This window comes from Anas platyrhynchos, chromosome 2 (assembly GCF_047663525.1).
Source record: "Anas platyrhynchos isolate ZD024472 breed Pekin duck chromosome 2, IASCAAS_PekinDuck_T2T, whole genome shotgun sequence".
Lineage (NCBI taxonomy): Eukaryota > Metazoa > Chordata > Aves > Anseriformes > Anatidae > Anas > Anas platyrhynchos.
In genome coordinates this window covers 12,660,691-12,675,261 of record NC_092588.1, presented here as the reverse complement: position 1 = coordinate 12,675,261, position 14,571 = coordinate 12,660,691, and the positions used below count along the sequence as shown (strand labels likewise).

Here is a 14,571-nt window from a genome sequence, read left to right as displayed (position 1 = left end):
TAGGATTCATTAGGGGGCTAAGACTTACAAGTAACAGAGTGCTAGAAAGGTGTTTTGCTGCTGACAATTTGGTCAGGGATGTAGCATCAGGTAGAGTTGTCAAATAAAACTTAAATCAAGAACTTCGTTCTACAACTGCTAGGAATATTAACTTTCTTGGAGTACCTGTTTCTATTGTATAGCCACATGAAAACTTTTGCTGCTTTGAAATATGAAGGTCCCCCCTCCGTAGACTGCAGAATTTATATCACCTCTTTCTTGGTGTTGACAAAGAGGAGCTCATCCTGCAGTCCTGACGCAGTGCAAATTGCTGTTGCTCATTGCTCTTTCCTTGGCTCTTACCTCAGTGACCAGTATTGCATGAGGGCAGCACAGCATGATTAATCCTGCAGCTACCAAATTCTTCTTCTCTCATGTCCACAGTGGCAAATCATTATCAGAACAAGACATGGAGCCAGACTCTTCAGCTGGGGTAGTTTTATGGCTGAGAGGAGATGGTGCTGTGTGGGTGGCCTGGACTCAGCTCTGTATGCTGCTGTGTGGAGGAGTCAGAGATGAAGTCCACTCTTGCTACTCCACTGGCAAGTAAAATATTCTGCGGACTTCAGAGAACTCTGTTGACACAGGGAGGCAAGAGTAGAAGATCTGTCCCTTTGCTGGGAGTTGCTCCTCATCTGAGTTTCAGCCCTCTGTGGAGCTTGGAGCACAGCCAACCCCTCTGTAGCCCTTGGGAGTGAGCAGATAGAAAAATCCATTTTATCCTGCCACCCCGACTGTCTCCTGTGATGAACTTCTGTCTATCTCTCCACTTAAATCCTTCTCCTCCCGCTCCTGGCCCCCCTTCCCATCCCAACCCCAGCCTCTCCCCTGTTGTCCTCCTCTCCTCTTTCCCCAGGGTGCCCAGCTCTGCCTGCAGGCCTACTCCCCATCTCCACAGTGGCTGATGTCCTCAGCACTGAGTGGTGACTGACAGCCACTGTTTGATATCCCTGTTGCCACATACCACATTTCCATATTGTGAGGAAGCCTGCCAAAGTCCTGTTCCTCCTATAGCAAATTGAGAGCTATCACCAGCTGGTAACAACTTGCAGACACAACTTGCTGACTGGTAAATATTCCTGACAGCAGAAAGAAATCTCAGATTATCAATCCTTGATATCATGAAAACTTTAAATCAAATCCGTTCCAGCATCTGGTTACTGATCAAAGGAAACCCCTACAAAAAGAAAGAGAGAGAGAGAGAAAGAAAGAAAGAGAAAGGAAAAGGGGGGGGGGGGGGGGAAGGGGGGGGCTTAATTATTTCCTGATAGGCTTAATAACCTGGAATTAAGGAGAGCATTTATATTGAGTAAGAAAACTGTCTCATGACCACCCATAAATTATTAATCAAAGATACTTTTCAAAGCAAGCTACAGCGACTACCAAAATGTTCCCACCAAGGCAGAGACAGTGTACCAGCACCCACTTCACAGCCCTGAGAAAACGGGGGGTTCATCATATTCCAGTTTTGCACAGCAGAAGAGACTAAAGCTCTAAGTTTGTGAATAATTTCCAAACCTCCTGCTTTATATATGTGTATATAATATGCTTATATGTAAACTGTGACAAGGAAGGGTCAGGCTGGGTGTTAGGAAAAGTTTCTGCACTGAGGGGGTGGTTGGGCACTGGGATAAGCTCCTCAGGGCAGTGGAGTTCAAGAAGCCTTTGGACAACATTGTCAGATACAGAGTCTGATTTTTGGGTGGTCCTGTGTGGAGCCAGGAGTTGGACTCAATGATCCTTGTGGGTCCCTTCCAACTTGGGATGTTCTATCACTCCATTGTTCAAAGTGGACTGTGAAGTTCCTGCTGTGCCTAAGGAAGGTAATATAGAGTATGCAGACTAGACTTCAGGAAATCAGACTTTTACTTATCCAGAAAGTGGATATGTTGCCTAGTCTCGGCTTTCTTCCAGCCCCACCCCCACCACGGCATTCCCTATCCCCTGCCGTCACCCCATTACTTTCCCTCTGAGTAGAACTTGAGGATAAAGATTTTTTCAGTATGGAGAAGAGACAGCTTTGGGGACGCTTCACAACACCCTGCCTGTACCAACAAAGAGATTATATTAAAATGGAATCAGGCTTTTGATGATAATACATGGATAGAGCAGAGGTTAGGATTAGAAACCTCCTGAGATCCCTTCCAACTAGAATTAATCTATTCATCCTGTGAAAACATATAAGATTTCTTAAATAACTTTTCGAAAACATTGGTGATCCAATCCTCAGATCTTTCCTGAAGTCACTTCTTAACAGACCATAACTTTCCTGTTGACCAGACTTTCAGCCCTGGTATCTTGTCTAGAACATTTCCATTCTTCACCCTGTTGCAAAGTCCCTTTCCTTTTCAACAATGTTCTCATCAAACTTTTTTCTAACTGAATACAGTTCTTGAAAAGTGGGAACTTGGATGGATTGTGTTAATACGGGTTAATAAAGTATTATCTATTCACAATAATTAAGTAGTAGTTTACCCTGTAAAACACTGTAGTGTTTTTTAAAACAAAATATTTCACTTTACTATGCTGGTGGCATGATGATACTTATGAGATATCTGAGAAGGTATTTAAAACAACAATATGTGATGTACTCATGTCTGCTGAGGCCAAAACCACTTAAAACAGACAAGATATTTCACTACTGGAAGTTACAAGTGTTCATATATGGGCTCACATAACAGCCACAGAAATTATTGGGAAGCCACATTACTGACTCCAATAGGGTTTTGATTATGCTTTTAATCCTAGCAACAGGACAAATTTTAGCAGCATTTGTATTGTAGTTTATGCTTTAAGCAGGTGTGGGATGGTGAGAAAATGCATCCCTCCAGTGTAGGACTGCATGCAGGATGTTTGAGAGGACTATATCCCACCTTGTGTGGGTGACATTGCATAATCTGCTGAGCAATGGCTGGCAGCAATGACTGGCAATGACTGGCACTTCTGGCACTTTTCCCCTGAATTCAAACGATGCTCAAAGTGGGGGCTTACTTCCAGCATTCAGTGTAAAGCAAATCTGGATGCATGTGCCCATCTCAACTGAACCAAACCCAATAAATGTACACTAAAAACTACAGCAGAAAAACTAGGAACTTTCCATGGGTTCATAGAATAAGATGTGTATTATATAGATCCATGTGATATAGTTCCAAAGGGATCTATGGAGGTCCCTAGTTCCACCCGCTATTCATGGCATGTCCAGCTGGAGCAAGGCCATGTCCAGGCATGTTTCAGATACCTTGATAGATGGAGACCCTACTCTCTGAGTCCCTGCTCCAGATTTGACTATCCTTGCAGTGAAATTTTGTTTCTTTAATATCTTATTGGAATTTCTTACATTGTAATTCTGTTGTCCGTTGTCTCTTATCCCATCCTTATGCATCTTTGAGAAAACAATGATGTTATCTGCTCTACATGCTCTTACTAGACAGATTTACATTAAGCCACCTCTTCTCCAACCTGAATAAACCCAGCTTTCACAGTCCTTGTACATTGTGAGCTCCAGCCCCCTGACTGTCTTGGTGTCCTCTTCAGTCTGTCAGTGCCTTTTCCTGACCATAATATGTTAGGGAAAATGGAAATGTTGCCTTCCTCTTATCTGCTGCTTTCTTTCCCACATGTGTTAAGAAATATTTGGAAGACTGATAAGGAATTAATGCCATTTTTTTTTTCCTGACTAGAAATGGTTAAGTTAGGACAAAAAGAAAATTAAAATGCTTTCAGTAATTCCATGATGATCCTGATTAGTGCAGAGATCAAGTTATTCTCTGCCTTTGGAATAAACCACGTCCATCAGAGTTCAAGCTTCCAAAAGGTTTCAAATTTTCAAATTTCTCCCTACCAGATTAAAAGTGCTGTGTCAGAGGCAGACTTTAGTGAGATGCTTTGCTCCCTCCATGACTGCTATACTTGGACCTGAAAGGTTGCTGGCTGAATATTGGATATCCTCAGAAATCATACAATTCCAAAGAAAGCAGCCAAACTACAAACCCTTGTGCATTTTCTTTGTCCAAACACCATATAATTTTGGAGGGTTGTGAATCAGGTTCATGGCTGCTTGCAGTTGCCAGCTCTTTGTTGTTTGTTAATGCTGTGTTTGCTTTGCTTCCCTGCAAAGCCATGGGACTCACAAGTAGCCTGGAACAAATGGCTGGGCAAGTGTGAGGAAAATCTGAGATAGAGACTGATTCCCAGATCTGTCAGGTAGTAAAGGAGGGGGAAAGAGGAGATAAAAGCATCTGTGTCACATGAATCCCTTGTTCAAATGACTCTGAGTAGACTAGCATTGCTCTCCATTAGTGAAAGAGTTTGCAGTTTCATGCTGATGAGAGGAAGCCTGTGAATTTTAGAGTATTTATATATATATATATATACATATAAAGTTTCTAATTTACTTACTGTATAGGTTTTTGTCATTACTAGTTTAGACAAACAATGGTGAATTTCTGACGTTTTCAATAGGATGGATTATTATTTAGTCATAAGTGGTGAAATGACCATTGGTTTTTTTTCCCCAAAAAATCCAAATCAAAAAGTCTATCACTAAGAAAAACAAAAACAAACAAACAAACAAACAAACAAAAAACACAAAACCATTACAATCAATTTTCATGTTAGATTTTCTCATGCAATGGTTCAACACAGTCCCACCTGAGTGGGTGAGCTGTGACCATATCCAGGGCTTAATTAGCATTACCTTTATGCTGACCACCTTGTTTAACCTAACACGTATTTGCAACATTTATGTGCAGTAAGGCTGCCTTTTTTTGTAACACTTTCTTGAAATTGGTGCATAGAGCAGCCTTGAAATAAGTGTGTTACACCTATGAGGAAGATTCAAGAAATGTGGGCAGGGAAAAAAGGAAAAAGCAGAGGTTTCTGAAGTTAAGGTTCCCTGATTGTTTTCAGGCTGGAGTAACCTTGTGTTTTGGGATATGCTGTGTTCTGTATCCTTGAATAGGTGTCTTGGCCCATGGTCACCTATCTTCCTGATATTACGTCTCACTCCTTCAGATATTCCAGTGGAGATCCCCTTGTGATTAACCTCAACTCCTTAATTAATTATTAATTAATTATTTAACTAATCCTTGATCATTATGAAGTTATTAGATGTTGAACTTAGCGATATGGTTTAGTGGAGGACTTGTTAGTGTTAGGTCAGAGGTTGGACTCAATGACCCTGAGGTCTCTTCCAACCTAGATAATTCTGTGATTCTGTGATACTCCAGCCAAACAAGGCAGAGAGACTGCTCATATGAGTACTTCAGCAGTTCAGCCTGACCTGATGGAGAGTGCAATGGCCACAGGTCCATTTTTTCAAGGAAAGCAGTGAAGAAGTTGTATGTGCAAGTCAAGCAGATTAAACAAATTGCTATTTCTGCTCTTTGACTGTCTTGGTTGCTAGAGTATGGCTCAACAGCAATGGCAGACTGGATGATTGCTCCTTCTCCTGAGCTCAGAAAGAACAGTGCTTAGGTTATTTATCTGCTGCAGGATCCCAAAGAGAAGAGGTGTTATTGGCTATGTGCCTGAATTTCCCCATGGAAAAGTTTCATTAAACAATAATCTGCCTCTTACCTGCCTTCAGATGACTCAGAAGCATAGTGGAAAAACCTTCATACAACATATTCTCAGTCCTAACATTTCTTGATCAAGGAAGACTGAGGCCTGGACAATGAGCCAAAGCACTTGTCTGCAGAAAGTATTGGACAAACTCAAGTAACAAATAAGTAAGTGAAAAACAGGCTTTTTCTCAAGCATTAGGAGGAGGAAAAAAAAAAGAAAAAAAAAAAAAAAAGCTAAATTTGCCAGGTAGCTCATTTACAATGAACAATTTGATTAGCTCCACATCTGGTTTTCCTGGCTTTTTTTCAGGATAAGACAGCTGGCTTGTCTTGAAAGGGTGTTTTAATGTTTTAATGCAGTGTTCTGTATTAATATTGTGTTTCTTTTAGGTGTTGTACATTAATACTTCAAACATACATTGCTGGCAGGCAGTATGAACAGGGCCTATTTTTTTTAATGCAGAAGATCACATTTCCAAGTATTTTTTTAAAAGCCTGTATTACCACAGTTTCTGTTGGGGAAAGAAAAAAAAAGGGGGGGGGGGGGGGGAATTAAATAAACAAAAACACCTGGTAGCCTCCATTGTTGGCATAGAACATTTACTATTTCTGTGTCAGTCATTGGCAGTACATGCAAAAGCACTTAAATTGATTATTATATTTTCATAATTTAATCATTTAAATTGCAACAAATATCTGCTTTTTAATAAATATTTCAACAGCAAAGGTTCCTGAAAAAAGCCAGAAAAAGCAGTACTTTAAATGCCTAGAGACTGGTGGAAACAGAATGTGGTATAAATGAACTCATAGTCCTCACTCTTTGTATCATTTATAGAGATTTGAAGAGGGTACTTTAAAAATAATGATGTTATGGAGTGGAAACACACATAGTTTTATTTGCCAATTTTGATCTGAGAAAACAATGGTGTACTTGGAGCAACAGATTCTCAGGGTTGTTTTCATCAGAGGAAAGCATCCATTGGCAAAATGGATGAACCCCCTATGACCAGGGGAGTAAATCAGAAATTACCTACAACCCAGACTTAGATAAAGATGGTGACAGTCAGAAGGATTGATAAAGTGATAGTGAGATGGTAGAGTAAGAATCTGGGAAGGTCTGGGATATTTTGCCCACTAACATATTAGGTGAATGTGTCCTCAGTATTTATAGTTAAAAATTGCTCAGTATTGTTGTGCTTTAAGGAACAATAAACGTCTGAGGGGCAAGGACAAAGCTTGGAAGGTGAATGAGACCAGATGCTCCAGAAACACACCTCAAAGCACAGGACAGCAGTTCAAGGAGCATATGTAGATCAGACATGAAGTCCAGAGAGGCCAGAAGCTTCAAGTGTTGCCTGAACACAGAAAATACATAGCAGACATGGGAGAAAATGCCATGAGATTCATCCCATGAATGGTGCCAGTAATGTAGTCTGAGTTCAGTGGCAAAGAGCAGGGGCAAAATATTTATCCAGGCAGTCTCAAGCAGTTCAAATACATTGCTGATAGACAGACATTAATAAATCACTGTTTGGCTTAGTGCCATGAATTTAACTTTGTTGGAGGTTAGAGTTGAATAACTTCTCCAAAACAGGCTGATGGGTTCACAAGTGTTTCCTTGTACATAAACTGCTTAGATGAAAGGGAATAGAAATAGGAGCACAGAATATACCAGAGATGGACTGGACCATGTACAGAGTAATAAAGTGGGCACTGCTTCTGTGGGACACTTGTGACCAAGGTCCCCACAGCAATGCTATTTCCCCCATAATGCATCTTTCTGTGTGTTTTGTGTGCATGCATGAATATTGACAAACACAAAAATTGAGGGTTTGTTCTGGCTCCATTAACGGGAGAGCTCTTCTTTATAAATGCTGTTGCTGATACTCAAGTGTTTCTTTGTCTCGTGTCAATGATATTTGTCCTTAAAGTAATAAACTGTTTCTTGAGAATTTTAGTGCTTAAATCTTGTAATGAATTTTTCAGTCCTGTTTACTTTTCAGAATAGCATTACAGAAATCTGAATACTTTAGTACACTTCTTTTCATAGTGTCCTGCACATTGAGAAGGGTTCTGTAGAGAAAATGCCTTCCATTTAGACAAGACCTTAGTTGTAAAGCTCATGATGATGGGTCCTGTGGTTTCTGAGGTGATGTGAGTTGCCAGTGTAATACTCTCTGTTAGTTGTGTACACAAAAATAATTACCTCAATTTTGGCTCTGTACTAATGAGGCATATGCTGACAGGACAGCCAGACTACTTGTTTCTATAAAATCCCTGAAATAACCATTAATCTTCCCTAAAATAGCAACCATAGGGTTAAATATTTTTAAAACCTCAAATTCAAATTTAATAGCAGTTTACAACTTCCTTTGCTCACAGATTTTTGTTGTTGTTGTTGTTTTACATTTCTACATAAACCCTACAGAACTTCCTGGAACCCCTGACCTACATCTTGGATGTCTCAATTCTATTCTTCTGGTTCTTGCCATAAAAATCTGCAGAGTCTGAGTGCATAACATTTGAAAGTAATTTTATTTGCTATGGGCAACTGGAGGCAAAATTTTTGGTGTAAGCTGAGCAGCCTTTGTAATTTCTCATACTTATTGAACAAGTCTCTAATTTTCATGTATCTTAATATTTATCACAGAATTACAGAATTGTCTTGTCCTTTTAAAGGGCAAGAGAGTTAAGAAAGAGAAAGAATTCCATAGAATAAGTATGACCGTTGCAGTGTCTGATCTGTAACAGTAACATTGTATAGTGTTTGTCCATCTTACTCTTCAGTTTTGCTGAAGACCTTCCATTGAAGCCATGAGGTGTTAGCTTTGCTAGGAGTCTTGCAATAATTAAATAAAATAAACAAAAATGAGGATTCTTGGGTTTCTATTCTGCTGAAGCATGTTTTCAATGTATTATTTGGTTTCCAAACCATATCCAAGGAGACAAAATGCCAGAACAATAAAACATTCTTCTTTCTTTGTAGAAAAATTAGCCTCTCATGGCAAAATATGGGATACAATGGAAGCCTATTTTCAACATGTAACAAAAATCTATTGAGAAAAAAGGAAAAAAATGAAATTAAAAAAGAAAAAAGAAACATCTGAACACAGGAACACTACTACAGCAGGGCAAGTTGGTGAGAAGGTGATACCAAAACATTGTTTTAATACTACTAATACTCAAGCCGTTAGGAAGAGTTGTGAACTTCTATTTCATATCAGTAAATTTCTAAGTATAGAAATATTCCTCAAGGCAGCGAAAGTATGAAAGTCCTCTAAATACAGTGAAAAGAAAGTAAGTGGAAAGAAAGCCTCCCTGCATCATACTATTCTTTTCCCATTCTTCAGTTTCATCTGGCTGACATTTAATACTGTTTATTATTAACAGAGCCTCTTTGCTGCAGCTTTCCCAGTTTTAAGTCATGAGAGGGCATAATGTAGAGCACACACATTTGTCATTAGACCATGACTGTAGAAATCCAATTAAAAATATAACATCTGATCAGAGTCAGAAACAGAAATGCTCTGCTGTCCCACAAAAAGCCCTGCAAGAGTTTGGCTGCAAGACACTGTCCAGGCTGCAGCCAAATGGTGGAGACCATAACAGCTCCAGTATGTCCCTATCTGCAGCATCAGCTGGAATGCAGGAGAAACTGATTTTAAGTCTTATAACTAATGCCAAGCAAAGACTGTCCTGCACACATTTTAACTCCAAGATCATAGTGAACAGCATCTGTAGAAATTCAGGAATAATCCTTGTAAGAATGAAAGAGTTCCTATGCTGATTTAGACTTCAGGTCCAGCCAGGTAAGTACCCTAGCTCCAAAAGTGAACAGTCAAGGCAGATAGGGATAGAGCATAAACCATTATCCATAAACCATCTTCCCTGGAGATATTCAAGACCTGTCTGGATACTTACTTGGGCAACTTTCTCTAGGGAACCTGCTTTGGCAGGGGGGTTGGACCCAATGATCACTGAAGGTCCCTTCCAACCCCTTCAGTTCTGTGATTTTGTGATTATACATACCACAGGTTAATAACAGTTTCCAGCCTTTATATTTCAATTTTCTGAGCATAGATATGACTGATACACAGATACTATTTATCACATTTTACAGTCATAGTCTCTGGATATTCCTGAGCATGTTGTTGTTGTTTCTTTTAATCAAGAGTCAGAAATATGGAGGGACAATGAGGCTAAATGACTCAAAACACATATAGGCTGTTTACTGTTAGAAGCACAGCTGGAACTCAGGAAATGGCTAATCCTTCCTAGTCCTCCTTGAGAAGCTATAGAAAACTGTGGTACTGACAGCATCAGGAATGTAGACAAATTGTATAGGGTTCAGTGAATATTTCTCTGATGTCCTTAAGTATGTTTGTTGTTGTTGTTGTTGTCATTGCTTTTTTTTTTATTATTTTATTCCCTTCTATAGATTTTTAGTCCATTTGGGTAGAACAGGACATTCTCCCACCTGTTATAATACTTTTTTTTTTGGCTTTTTGATAAGTAGGTCTGAAAAAAAATACTGAACATATTTTCACAATTGATGCTGTAGACACCCAAAGATTTCATATTATGAAACCATCCAATGGTAAGGAGAGACCATCTAATGCATAAGGCAATGGGAAAAAATCATTTATAAAAGACCACACAAGAACCAGTCATTTCTAGTCACAAAATTTAAAATGAAATATTGTCAGCAAGTGTTATTCTGTCAAAATAAAATATTTTCTTAAAGTTACTGAATTATAACAAAGTTTATGTCTAGATGATTTCTAAACACGTCAGATGTATGCAGAAAGAAATCCAAATTTTGTTTTTAAAAAAGTATTTTCAATGCTAAACCAGTCATAGAAACATAATTCCTTCTCACAGAACAAACCAGAGGTTTAGTTTTCCTTCCAATCTAGAGCAACAAGTTTTTAACCCTGAAAGCTGGTACCAAAGAGAATTGTCCCTCTGAAGGCAGCTCTCTATTGCAGTATTATTCCCTGCATGGTTACTCTTTGACCTGCTGTCAAATGCAAAATCAAACACCTGTGGCAGATACATAAAGCTATGTGTGCCACTGTTGATCCATCTGCAATATATTACAACCTAATTTATTACTAAGGGTGGTTTTCAAAGGGGATTCATTAGACAGAGTCCACTGCAAAGTTAAGAAACTGTTTTTCTTCCCACCATTCTAATTTTCTCTTCTTCTCAGGTTTCTGCTTCTTTTCATGCTATGGTGGGGATATTAAGTGCTGGTGAGACAATATTTGGTCCAAAACCAGTCAGTCTGTTCTGGGCAATTAATATGGGTGGTGAACATTAGCTGACCCAGATTTTGTGGGTTGGATAAGCCATAAGAAGTGGTTAATTATCTTCTACAGCCCATATCTGTTTAATGAGGGGTGGAATTTCTCATTTATACTGAATAAATCTGTGAGTTTTGGCATTGTCCTAAAAGAAACAAAGAAATAACTGTCTCCTAAAGGAACAAGATTTTTCACATGGCTGTCTGTGGGTTATATGATGATTTGGTGTGGGAGGCTTAACTATGGTTCTGGTAACTGTTGATAATACTTGGTATTAGAACCAGATTACTGCATCCTGGGATTACAATCATGGAAATATAAACCTTGCTAAGGCAGCTCCAGGTTTTCCCTTGGGATTGCTTTCATCTCCTTTTTAGACAACAGGTATAAAGTCAGCTACAGCTTTCCATGATAGCGGATTTTAGCTTTGTGGTTTCATTGTCACATGCAATATATTAAGCTGTATAAAGAATTTGCAGAGAATTACACTTGCTTCTCCTAAATCTCTCCCTCTACCAAAAGTAAAGCCATCTCACCTGGTCTGTCCTGTCTGTAGAAATTAAACAATAGACATGTGTTTTTACCTAGACTGGAATTGTTGAAAATTTCCTTCCTGAACTTTATCTGAGTTGAGTCACACATTCAGCATTCACTGTTGTACTATAAAATGTAGACCACTTCTGCTTTTCTCTAGAGAAAACCACAAATGCTGCCCCTTCCTACCACAGATTAGCAGTTTATGGAGAAATCCAACGGCTAAATCATAAAGCTGAGGGTACTTAGAGCCTGTTGTGACATGGTTTTTGAAATACTTTCCTTTCCCTTTCTTTCTGCCACATTGGGCACTGCTACACTAAATAAAAATTTCTGTCACTTAGAGTACAATCAAAAAGCCCATGCTGTTTAGTCACAAGTTGTCACTTGAGGTTTTGATGACGAACATTTTTGACATCTGGTAACAAGTTGCAGCTCCTGTCTGAAGAAGTCCCTCTGAGGTTAAAGGCTAATGATAATCAAAAACGAGGCTGTCTGGTTTATTGTAAAACTGCTTAGTTTAGATCAAACTCTTTGATATTAGTGAAACTGCCTCATCTGGGAAAGGAAATGACTTAAAAGTGATGTAGCGGTTCTTAAAGGGAATCAGACAGTGGGAGACGCATGCAACTTGGCTGTCTTGCATGCTGAATTTAATCGGTATTACTATTAACTCATCAGATGGTGAAAGGCGGAACAGTATTTCACAACAGCTTTTATTATGCACTTTGCTAAAAATGAGGAAATAAAGTGGGTGTGCAGAAAGCAATGATGTAAACAGAGGAATTTTCACTCTATCATATCACTCATCACTTTCTCTGACAGCAAAGCTTCCCTGACTCAGCCATGCGCTGGGGAAACCGGGGCAGACACGGATGAGCTGTGATCCCCCACCCTGCCTATGACACGGTGAGCGTCTCCCTCCTGCTGCTGTCTGGGAGAGGACTTTTTTCCTATGAAGGCTGCCTTGCGTCTAAAGTATGACTGATTCCTTCAGACGCAAAACTTTTCGTTCAGGTCCCTCGTGTTAAGAACACTCCCTAAGTGCCCCCACCTCATGCTCCTCCTGCAGCCAGAGGTGTGTCCTCAATGCAGTATCCCCACCACTGAACCCTGCTGGTAGACCTTCAGATAACCAGTGCAATCCGCTGGCTGATACGCAGTTTGCAGGCAGCCTCCATCAGGATTACTTTTTGTCCTGGATTTGGCTGGGATAGAGCTAATTTTATTCATACAGGCTCATAAGAAGTTAAGTTTTGGATTTGTGATGAAATTAGTCGTGCCAGCACACCAATGCTTCAGATGTTGCAGATCATCTCTCACCCAGGGCCAAGGACTTCCTAGCTCCTTGTGCTGCCCTGCCAGTAAGGAGCTGGGGGTTCCCCAGGAGCTGGAGCGGACACAGTCAGGACAGCTGGCCCCAAATGACTAAAGGGACATCCCACACCATGGGGATGCTCAGCAATGGCAGCTGGGGGAAAGAAGGAAGCAGGGAGGCACTGGGAGTAGTGGCGTTTGTCTTCCCAAGGCACCTCTACGTAGGAAGCCCTGCTGGCCTGAGGGTGACTGGCACCTGCCTGCCGGTGGGACAGGGCAAAGGCATTCCTTCCTTTGCTTTGCTGTGCTTGTGCCTGTGGCTTTTGCTTTGCCCGGTAAACTGTCCTTAACTCACACGTTTCCTCTTTTACCTTTCAAATTCTCTCCCCCATCCCACTGTGGGGGAGTGAGCAAGTGTGTGGTGCTTAGCTGCCCGCCAAGGTTAAATAATGATTCTTTTGCTCAGAAAAAATAGACATTTGGAGCCTGGCTGTGTTGCTTAAACATACATATCAGGTACTGTTTTAGGCTTCTCAGGGTTTCTTTCTTAGCCAGGTGCTGGCCTCTGAGGGTGCAAGTTTCCCATAGATCCTGTCCCATCTGCCTTGTGCATATGTCTTGATAAGCAAGGCACCTAGGGTAGCATTTGGTGTGTGTTTAGGCAACTGAATTCCTATACAGAATTCCTATCTTAACAAAAACCTGTTTTGAAGTAAAAACATGGAAAACTTCTACTTTCTTGGAAGACCAAGGCATTGCAGACATGCAGGTGCAGGAAAGTTACTGCTGATTACAGCTTTATTCATATTGTTTCTGCTTCAATTCTAGTCACGGCTTAGTTCAGCCCCATCCTCCTGGCAATCATATCACACTCTGAACAGTAAAACTACTGGTATGTTTGTATGGTTAGAGAGCCAAAACCCCTTGCAACCATGAAAGTCCTGTTGTGCTACATGTTCAACATTCACACAGTGATAGTGTCAAATTCTTTACAATCTTTCATGGGACAGAGATGAGCCAATGCCTAAGGCTTATCAGCAGAAATATTTAGGTATCAGTCCCATTGAAGCTAGTTAGGGAACTTATGTTTCAGTACTTTTGTGATTTCTGTCTCCTGTTTTTAATTACAGATCTCACTCAACCATGAGCTGTAGACGTACTGCAGGCATCTGAATTTTAACTGCATTAAACCAGTCTGGACCAGCTGCATGATGAAGGAGAGTTTTGCTTGGAACCAGAGCTGATGATGCTGTTATCCACCCGTCACAGCTTACCAGGACTTCTGGACAGTGAGAGTGTTGTCTTCCTAGTGCCTGCCCATCCACAGCAGAAGTCAATGCCAACCACCCATAGGAAAATGTTAAGCACTGACAGGATATGAATGCACAAACAAACAAACAGACAGACAAACAAAAAACTTATTAGGAAGCAAGCACTGATAGACATCTTATTGTAATTAGGAATAAATAATAAATCCTTTCTCAATGATTTATTTACTGTATATTTACTCACTTGCTGTAAGTAGCTTGGGGGAGTCTCTGGTGATGTACTACAGGCATCTCCTGCTTCAGCTGCTCTTTTCTTTCTGCTTGAAACATGACATGGAGAATGAGGTGTTAGACATTACTAGCATAAATCAAGAACAATATGTGAATTACTTTAAATTTGAATTAATGGCCAGAGAGAGATCTGCAGAAGCTCCTTCTCAGCACAGACAGGTGACACATGCCACAGGACAAATAGGATATCTTCCACAGGAGACCTGGAGTTCACCGCTGTGTCTTCTGGATATGTTAACATCAAGTCAAGCA

At 40.2% G+C, this 14,571-nt stretch overlaps 1 long non-coding RNA gene across 1 annotated transcript in view; it reads left to right on the top strand.

The window, feature by feature from the left end:
* The window catches only part of LOC106016957 (uncharacterized), a 29,052-nt gene extending 14,804 nt beyond the window's left edge, over positions 1 to 14,248 (top strand). The window contains exon 2 of the long non-coding RNA XR_011807175.1: positions 13,891 to 14,248. This is a non-coding gene — a long non-coding RNA (uncharacterized lncRNA). The remainder of the gene's footprint in view (positions 1 to 13,890) is intronic.
* Positions 14,249 to 14,571: the final 323 nt, after the last annotated feature.